This window comes from Callithrix jacchus, chromosome 20 (assembly GCF_049354715.1).
Source record: "Callithrix jacchus isolate 240 chromosome 20, calJac240_pri, whole genome shotgun sequence".
NCBI lineage: Eukaryota > Metazoa > Chordata > Mammalia > Primates > Cebidae > Callithrix > Callithrix jacchus.
This window is the reverse complement of record NC_133521.1, coordinates 38,933,286-38,942,142: the sequence shown is the minus strand read 5'-3', so window position 1 is coordinate 38,942,142 and position 8,857 is coordinate 38,933,286.

Sequence of the window (8,857 nt, the reverse complement as noted above, 5' to 3'; positions counted from 1 at the left end):
CCCCAATGGCAGAGAAAGCAAGTTTTGCTAACAAATAGCCTGTGCTTCTCTTAACTAAAGGCCACTTGATACATTTTCCAACACAAAATTTTTATTCAGATTATCTTTGTTTTCATGGAGAGCTTGAATTTTGAGGTACGATCTAGGAAAAAGATGTTACCACCCACACAAATGGAAGGCTTACTTTTTTATTTCTTAAGCTGATGGTATCTTTTTGCCCGCCCCATGTACCAGGTCCTACATTTTTTTTTTTAATAAAACATAACTCAACTGTAATGAACATATGCTAGTTTAATAATAAATTTACTGAAGTTTCTTTTGAAGCACAAATTCCTTTTGGAAAAACACATGAAAAGGTGGTTTGTCTTATAAACAAGCAGTTCTAATTTCCGATCCCATCCATGATTTGGAACACTGTGTGTTTTTAAGTCAGAGTTGAAGAGGAGATAAGGGCTGCACTGCGCTCTGCTCTGGACAATCCGAGCTGGAAGGGGACAGAGGAGAACCCACACGGAGACTCCCCATCCGGCTCTGCAGACAGATGGATGGACACAGCAGAGCGCCTGTCACGAGAGGCCACCCGGACTGGGCACGTCAGGGAGCACCGGGCTGCACTGGGTGCTGAGGCTGTGCCGGCCTCCTCTCCCGGCTTGGATGGGAGCCCTGAGGGCTTGTGGGGCTGGCATGGAAGGTGTCATTCTAGCCTACAGGTGCCTAAGGGGCTGGGATGTGTCCTTGGGGGTGCCTCAGAAGGCGAGGGGCCGTTGTGACCTGGAGCCTGGGGACAGATCTGACTCACAGGTAGGCCCAGCTGGCTGTGGAAAGTGCTAGTACGAAGGTCTGCTCAGCGATCCCTGAGGCTCGCGCCCTGGGCATTACGTGGTAGTATGAAGGTCTGCTCAGGAATCCCCGAGGCTCATGCCCTGAGCATTACGTGGTCTGAGGAACCAGAAGAGCTACTCTTCTCGCCCTCCCCAACTCACTCCAACTCTTTTCATTTTTTATTTTGGCTACATAATTCAAGTAGTTAAAAAACCAGGCTGGAAGAGGGGTGGCAAAGAAGAAGAGCAGAGGACAGGGTGGGAAAGCTATCCCAAGAAGACTGAGTAAAAACGACTCCAAATCATGGCCAAATAACCTTCCTCCACCTAGATGACAACCCCAAAGCCAGGAGAGAAAGGTGGGCCAACTGCGAAGTGCCTGTTTCTCAGAGATTCCACCCAGCAGTGTCCTTGGGGAGCTACAGTGGAACGCGGAGAGAAAAACCAATGTTGGTTCAAACAAAAGCTTATTAACAAGTGAAGGAAACAGGAAGTGAAGACACAGACGGCTAGCTCTGAGGACTCGGCATGCACCCCAGTCTAGCAATCTCTTAGGATCATGATCTCATGTTTCCCCTATTTCTGAAATTAAAAAAAATTTTTTTTGTTATTATTTTTTGAGACGGATTCCCCGTCTGTTGCCCAGGCTGGAGTGCAATGGCACAATCTCAGCTCACTGCAACTTCTGCCTTCTGGGGTCAAGTGATTCTCCTGCCTCAACCTCCTAAGTAGCTGGGATTACAGGGGTCCACCAGCACACTCAGCTAATTCTTTTATTTTTTAGTAAAGACTAGGTTTCACCATGTTGGCCAGGCTGGTCTCAAACTCCTGACCACAAGTGATCTACCTGCCTTTGCCTCCCGAAGTGCTGGGATTACAGGCGTGAAGCCACCTCGCCCAGCCTGAGCAGATCTTTTACAAGATAGGAGTGGTCAGGACACACAGGGAGAGGCTTTTACGCCCTCTCCCTCTGGAGCTGAGATTAAAACTGCAGTGGACTTTCACCAGGGAGGAGGACAAGACAAAACCATGATGTCTTGGTGATGATGTGGCCCATCAGCAAGGCTACCAACCTGGAGAGTGAAAGGTCGCCCCACCAACCTCCCCTAGGGTGGGGGAAACAGTTGGCTTATGTTCAAATAATCAATATCACCATAACTTTTTTCTGAAATTTCATACAGCAGTGTTCTTTCTTGAGCCTAGACATAAGACTTTGCATTTAGCCATGAGACTGAAGAGTACTGCAGAGCTAACAACCAACACGTCCCGCCCAGCACTCTTTCTGTGCCCTCTCCACTTTCACGAGTTGCTGATAAAAATGTCCTGCAGGTCCAGCTCACCTTCAGTGATCTTGCCAAGCTCCGAGCTTCCCAACACTGTCTGCATCTGGCTATTCAACCTAGACTCAGTTCTTTGTTAAATCCTAGCTCTACTTCCTGCTCATATTCAGAGATCAACAATGACTTTATCAAATATCTTACCGAAATCAAGACAAGCTGAGCACATCACATACCCCTTCCTCTGCCAGTCTCATAACCTCACCAGGAAAAGAAGTGTATGATATGACAGAAGAATTAAGTAGTTCACTTTCTGTACCACTTTGTTAAATAAGCTTCTTTATGCAAAGGTAGAAAAGTTCCACACACACAGATACATGCACAAACACACATGCACATACACACAAGTACTTGTAACACATATTTGTTTTTAAGTTTCATTTAACATCCAAGTTAAGAAAGCATAGTAGGTCGGGTGCGGTGGCTCAAGCCTGTAATCCCAGCACTTTGGGAGGCCGAGGCGGGTGGATCACGAGGTCAACAGATCGAGACCATCCTGGTCAACATGGTGAAACCCCGTCTCTACTAAAAATACAAAAAATTAGCTGGGCATGGTGGCACGTGCCTGTAATCCCAGCTACTCAGGAGGCTGAGGCAGGAGAATTGCCTGAGCCCAGGAGGCGGAGGTTGTGGTGAGCCGAGATTGTGCCATTGCACTCCAGCCTGGGTAACAAGAGCGAAACTCCGTCTCAAAAAAAAAAAAAAAAAAAAAAAAAAAGAAAGCATAGTATAGGTCTATGATCTAAAACAGAGATCTAGGAAATATCTAGTTTCTTTGACCAATTTAGACTATTACCTTTGCTATTTTAAAGAAAAAAAAATTCAACTTTGGTAAAGAGTTTTAAGTATTATTACAGAACTTCACTGTGAAAATTCTAAACAGAGGATTATTTATAACACATTGTATGGATTCTAAACATATTTTGGGCTGTTTCAGCCATCTACAGTTGTTTGGAATCTAAATGTTAGAGATGTAGAAGGAGAGAGGTGGCATGGGTCTAGAAGGCAAATCATTTTATGGCTGGATATGGTGGCTCATGCCTGTAATCCCGGCACTTTGGGAGGCTGAGGCAGGCGGACTGCCTGAGCCCAGCAGTTCAAGAGCAGCCTGGGCAACATGGTGAAACCCCGTCTGTACTAAAAATACGAAAAACTAGCCGGGCATAGTGGTGTGCACCTGTAGCCCCAGCTACTTGGAAGCTGAGGCAGGAGAATCCCTTGAGCCTGGGAGATTGCGCCACTGCACCCCAGCCTGGGTGACAGAAAGAGACTCCATCTCAAAAAAAGAAGAAATAATTTTATGAACACAAACATATAATACATTTTTACTTGTATATCATGTGGGAGCAGACGTGAGAATGGGGAAAGCTGTAAGGCCCGGGACATTCCACGCAGGCAACCTCAGTCTCCCCCACAGGGTCTCCCTGTGCTCCATGTTGAGAGCTGACATCATCAGGGTGGCAGCAACAGTGATCACTGCGAGGAAGCCACTTTCCCAAGTGCTTACAGTCATCACCCAGTTAGTCCTCACCACAACCCTAGGAGGGTAAATCCTCCTGCTATGCTTCTTCCATGTAGGAAACTGAGCCTCAGGGTTAAAGACATTCCCAAGTCATTGAGTGGTAATTGTGGCAGAAGCCCCCAGCCCCAGATGCACCTGACACAAAGACCTATGCTCCCAACCCCTGGGTTTGTAAGGAAAGTATATAAAGATGATTGCCTGATAATAATTCAAACAAGAAAGTCTGGGGTTTAAGTTAAAGGAGGAAGCCTTGGTTCTCATGGAAACCACTTCCAGGAAATGCCTCATGCCCTGAGCTAAGCCAGCACGTGCTAACAGATTGTCATTGGAGGAGAAGCTTTGCCATTCTACTGTTAAGAGCAAGCCCTTTACTCTGAAAAGCACAAGCATAAAAAATAAATCTTACTAATGCGTAAGAACAGTTAAGCTTGGTTATACTTGGTATAACTTAAGCACCAGATTTCAGCTGGTGCTTAAGTTATACGAAGTATGCCAGGCTTTTAGAAACGGGCATAACTCTTTCGGCCACGGCATCACTAAAGTCCTCCATTTAAGTAGGCTGTGTGTGACTGTGGCCTGAAACTGGGCCATTATTACAAGATCTCCCAGGAGGAGGAGTATTGCCTACACCTGGTGGGCCTCCTCAACGCCTTCCTCCTGACGGGTTAACCAGGCAAGCTGACAGACACTAGGGAGGATGGAGGCCACCATGTTGGGGGTGCAGAGGGCGCGTACTGCAGGAAGCCGAGGGATGCTCCACTGGCACAGGGAACAAACCACATCATTCATGATTCTAAGTATCATCCAACTCTACGTAGTTCTGCCAACCTCAGCTCTGCACTTAGGAAACACTTTGAGTGAGAAGGAGCTTAGCAGTGAGTATAGATTTTCATAAAAATTAAAGATTTTGGGAAAACAATAGCACCTTATAGAAAATGAAAAAAATAGTAGCCTCAAGCACCCAAATCCCAAACACTGGGTCAGATGACAGAGGGACACATTTTCTTGTCTGATGCCAACAAGAACGGAAATCAAGCCCTCTGTTTTACACAGCAGCGATGGTTAAATAGACTACTTTTCTGCATCAGGAAAACACAGCCTTATAAAGACTCTTTAAAGTTCAAGTTGAGTTTCAAGTAATCACTTTGCAGCAACTCTGGGAGAATTATTGTTCCTCCTGGTTGTAAGTGCCTTTTTTTTTTTTTTTAAAGTAGTAAAATGGAAAACAGGCCTTAGAGAATTGTATTTCTCAAGGCCGCTGACTGCCTGCTTCCAAGCTTTTGTTAAAGAACAGAATGTGTTGAATTCTTCTAAATTGGCAGGGGATCAAGCACAACACTACATAATGAGGTAGCTGAGAACACAGTTTTTCCTATAAACACAAAGAACGAGTGAATAAGGGCATGTAATTCTCATCCGATTAAACAGGAAACATGATAAAGCAAGTTACTATAGCTGTATTTAAACCAAGTTACTGGTCTGACTTGAAAACATTTAACCCAAGGTTCTGAGGTACGCCCTATTTATAACTAATGAGTAAAAACAATAAGGTACCCAGACCTGCTATTTGTACTGAAATGCTAAAATAAGATCCTAATAAATATAATTCACCAACCCGAAAACAGACGAATCTACATTTGGGATGTGAATGATGTGAAATGGCCATTTATTTCTGTGGACCCTACTCAGTGTGTAATTGTTCACTTCATCTCAAGGCAGTATGTCCCCCAGACTCTGTGTGATGCCACCTTCTTCCACCTACTCCTTCTCTAATTCAAACCACGAATGTATCATTTCTGGGTTTCTTTCAATGTATGCAGGGAAGGAAGCGCAACAACTTTGTTGAGCCAGAAGAAATTAATATCAACATTTATAATCAGGCCAAATTTCAGTTGAGTAGGGACTTCAAAAGATTAGTTTTAATCTTAAAAAAAAAAAAAAAAAAAAAAAAGGCCAGGTGAGGTGCTTATGCTGGTAATTCCAACACTTTTGGAGGCTGAGGAGGGCGGATCATGACATCAGGAGATCGAGACCATCCTGGCTAACATGGTGAAACCCCGTCTCTACTAAAAGTACAAAAATTAGCTGGGCGTGGTGGCACATGCCTGTAATCCCAGCTACTCAGGAGGCTGAGGCAGAACTGCTTGGACCCCGGAGGCGGAGGATGCAGTGAGCCAGGATCACATCACTGCACTCCAGCCTGGGCAACAGTGCAAGACTCCATCTCAGAAAAAAAAAAAAAAGAGGACAACAGACATTTCTGACTAAATAATTATAAAATGTAGTTTTATTTATTAGTTGATTAATTTCATGAGAAAGAGAAGGAGTTTAAAAATCCAATCGCTTGGATAATTTCAATGACAGAACTGAAAAAGAACATACTTTCTATCGGTGGTTGCTGGCTTAAGCGCCTATAGTTCCGGCTGGGTCTGAGGCCAGGAGTTTGAGACCAACCAGCCTGGGCAACAGAGTGAAACCCTGTTTCTACAAGAAATTTAAAAAATAAAATAAAAAAGAACACACTTTCTTAAACCGTATGCATTACCCCAAACCATTTGGAAGTATGAGTTAATTCCTCTGATGTCACATACATGGAACTATTACGATGAGACGATATTGAGATATGTTTAAAATGGAAACAAGAAGATTACTTCTGAAAAACACAAAACCTTAGACATTTTACCAGCTGACTTGCAAAAAACAGAGAAAATGCCTACCAGTCAATACTACCGAGACTTAACCGCCAGCAAGCACGACAGACACTCAACCCAAGTTCGTGCTCTCAATTACGGGCAAATGGTCCTTTCTCATCCTTATACCATATATTTCCGTAATTTCTACAGAAACTGCAGAAAGAGTCAAGAATACTTCAACAAGTATTTAAAAGCTAGCAAAATATCTTCCTAATATTGGAAGATACAGTTCATTTTCCCTTACTGATTACATGGAGTGAGAGAGGGAAGTACGCATGAAGCTGCAGCTCTTTGAAACGGAAGTTTCTCTTTCAAACACACGTGCTTCTGTTCTCTTGACCTTAGTAAAGTCTCCACCTCCTACAGCTAACTAACAAAGAAAATCAAGCACATTTCAGGTTATGTCTGTGCAACTAGCAAAGGACATGTTTGGGAGCTGAAACTGTTATAATACTACAAATGATTGTTCTATGATGAAAAATACTTGTATGCCCAGAAACATCAAGTTCTGGCCCTGCCGCCTGACGGGTGAGCTGATCATCCAAACACCTGGCTTCTGCTTTTGGTTCTTGCTGCTCCCTAAAGCGAGAAATGAAGCTGCATGTGTCAGGCCTCCAAGATGACCCTCGTACAATGGGGAAAGTGCCCTGCCCATCCCAGAGACGTGACAATCAAAGAGATACATGTCCTGGAAAGATTTTGAGACCCATATACAAAGCAGTCAATGAAGCTCAGTATTAAACATGATCAACATTATAAGCTGTGCTGAGTAGAGGGGTCTCAAGAAACCTACAGGACATGTGGAGACCACAGGATTGTACATATGTACATCAGGCACTTGGCATCGTTTATTCTATACTAGTTTCCGCTCCGTACAGGAGGCTGGCCCATCTGGGTAACCGGGTCAAAGCTTCTAATTGAAAACCCAGTAAAATCAGTCACTCTTAGAGTGCCCTTTTCAAGAGAAGAACATCACTTTGATCATAAGAATATGTTTATCTGTCAAATGTTTATTGACTACGTACTCTGTGCATTCACTGAGACCAGCAGATGACAAAGACAGGGCCTGTGCCTAACCCCGGGTGAGTTTACGATCTTGAGTGGGAGGGTGGTGTGACATCCACCTCACTGTTCAGCTCCCTGAATGGCAACCACAGTTCCCAGTGGGTGCTCATCAGACATGTGTTGGTGGACCTGAGGCGGGCTTTGCTACACTCAGCTGGTCTCTTCTCACTGACCTCCTGGACTCCAGTGCTCAGTGAGCAGCCAGTGGAAAAGGACAGTGTTACCTTTCCCTTCCACCAGGTATTTTTCTGGGGGTTCCAGCATCTCTGAATTGATACAAAGTGCCATCTTGTTCTTCCCGCATTGAACCAAATGTCTTCATCTGACCATGGGAGGCCTCCTTAATCACGAACGCCAACATTCTGGAAGGGGATACTGTAGTGCTTCTAGCATTCCTTGGAAGGTTTTTGGAATCCCTGGTTTGGTACCCTGAGGTAGAATGTACCAAATGGAACTCTAATGGGCCACAGTACCTAAGATATTTCTCTAGAAATGAAACTTAACCACCCGTGAGTAACTTAGGTGCCAGAGCAAAGACAGCCCTATCTTTACCATATTTGTACAAAGAATGTATTTCCTTTACATTGACTAGGGAATCCCTCCAGCTCATAAATTACAAAAATGACACTTCCAAACCAACAATGAAAAAAGCGTCATCGTTGAAGGGCTAGTGCAGTATAACAGAACGCTTCATTACAGACAAAACACCATCCAGGATGCCCCCACATGCTCTTCCTTGGTTGTTACACGGTTGGAAGAAAGGCCGTGGTTAGCTATCAATTCCTCACAGCAATGAAATATTAAGCTACATAACGAGTTTAGAAATTACTTAGGCCAAATCTTGACAGTATCCCAACTACAAGTTGGTAAACACTGTTTTTAATCCCGCTAAAGAAGAGAAATGCGAACACCAAGTAAAACTTATTATAAACTACAAATATTTCAGTATTTACACTCAATATGAGTTTGACATAGTATAAACTGAAGGTCAACAGGCTCAAGAATTTATCTGAAGCACCAGGAGACAGTAAATATATGTAGTTTAGAACTACAATTCAAAAAGTAAACCCATACAAATACATTTATCAGGTCAAACAGTGTAACATACACATGCACACTCACTCATCTATCACACGGTTTCTTCTCACAGGATATAAGCACTATCAAAAACAAAACGAAAAAACACTTTAAATTAAACACTTAAATCTTTGAAAAGTCTCTATTTGGATATGCTAAACAAAGAAACAAATAACCTATTTTAGACTGCAGCCTAGGAGAGATTCTTTAAATATTCACGTATTCTAACCTGAGACAACTTTCCTTCTCAAAAGAAATTGCACTTTCCCCAAAGATACCGGTATTTAAAATTTAAGACCTATGCTGAGCCACCAATTCCAACACACACCTGGCAAAAGTGCT